This window comes from Corvus kubaryi, unplaced genomic scaffold (genome assembly GCF_017639235.1).
Source record: "Corvus kubaryi isolate FWS band 111438036 unplaced genomic scaffold, C.kubaryi_AGA036_p1.0 133, whole genome shotgun sequence".
Taxonomy (NCBI): Eukaryota; Metazoa; Chordata; class Aves; order Passeriformes; family Corvidae; genus Corvus; species Corvus kubaryi.
Genome location: NW_024580667.1, coordinates 1,514,152 through 1,515,040, shown reverse-complemented (window position 1 = coordinate 1,515,040; position 889 = coordinate 1,514,152). Strand labels below are relative to the sequence as shown.

The window sequence follows — 889 nt, the reverse complement described above, 5'->3', positions numbered from 1 at the left end:
GTTTAGCCTGCAGAAAAGGAGGCTCAAGGGTGATGTTACTGCTCCCTACATCTCCCTGACAGGAGGGGCAGCCAGATGGGAACTGGGCTCTGTTCCCAGGGAACAAGGGACAGGGCGAGGGGAAATGACCTAAGCTGCGCCAGGAGAGGGTCAGGTCCGACATCAGGAAGGATTTCTTCACAGAAGAAGATGATTAGACATTGGAACGGGCTGCTCAGGGACCTGGTGAAGTCCCCATCCCTGGATGTGTTTAAGGAAACACTGGATGTAGCACTCAGTGCCGCGGTCTGATGGACAAGGTGGTGTTGGGTCTTAACTTGGACCGGATGATCCCGGAGCTCTTTTCCAACCTTACCAATCCTGTGATTCTGTTTTTGCCAACCCTCCCGCCTGCTCCGGGCCGCCTCTGCCCGGGAAGAGACGGGAAACCCGGCGAGAGCCACCCGAGTGCTCCGCCACCTTCAGCGCGGCCACCGCCCGCCTCCGGCCCGGGGAGCCGCCGGGAAGGGCTCCGGGGGCTCGGGGGTGGGACCCGCCCGGGGGGGGACCCGGCTGGCGGCACCCCGGGCGGGGACATGGAGGGGACACGGCCGGGGTCAGGGCCGGGGCCGGCCCCGCCGCACTACACTTCCCGCCCTGCTCCGCGCCCGCCCGCGCCGGCTTCCGCTGGCGCGTGGTTTCCGGAGCGGATCGGAACCCGGAGCGCGGATCCGATCCGGGTCTGGCCATTCCCGGGGCAGGTAACGCCGGCTCCCCGCGCTCCTCCCGCCGCACCCCGCGCCCTCCCCGGCACCCCCGCCCGGGACCCCCCGCGCCCGTCCCGCCGCGGCTCCTCCCGCCGCTCCCCGGGACGTGCGGCGGGGCCGGGGCGGGCGCGGCGGCCGCTCCG

The 889-nt window shown here is 69.9% G+C and overlaps 1 protein-coding gene across 1 annotated transcript in view; it reads left to right on the top strand.

Annotated features, from left to right (window-relative positions):
- Nucleotides 1-653: 653 nt before the first annotated feature.
- Nucleotides 654-889, top strand: part of PRDM15 (PR/SET domain 15) — a 35,868-nt gene continuing 35,632 nt past the window's right edge. Inside the window, exon 1 of the mRNA XM_042033601.1 lies at nt 654-740. The gene's annotated coding sequence lies outside the window, so the exon portion shown is untranslated. The remainder of the gene's footprint in view (nt 741-889) is intronic.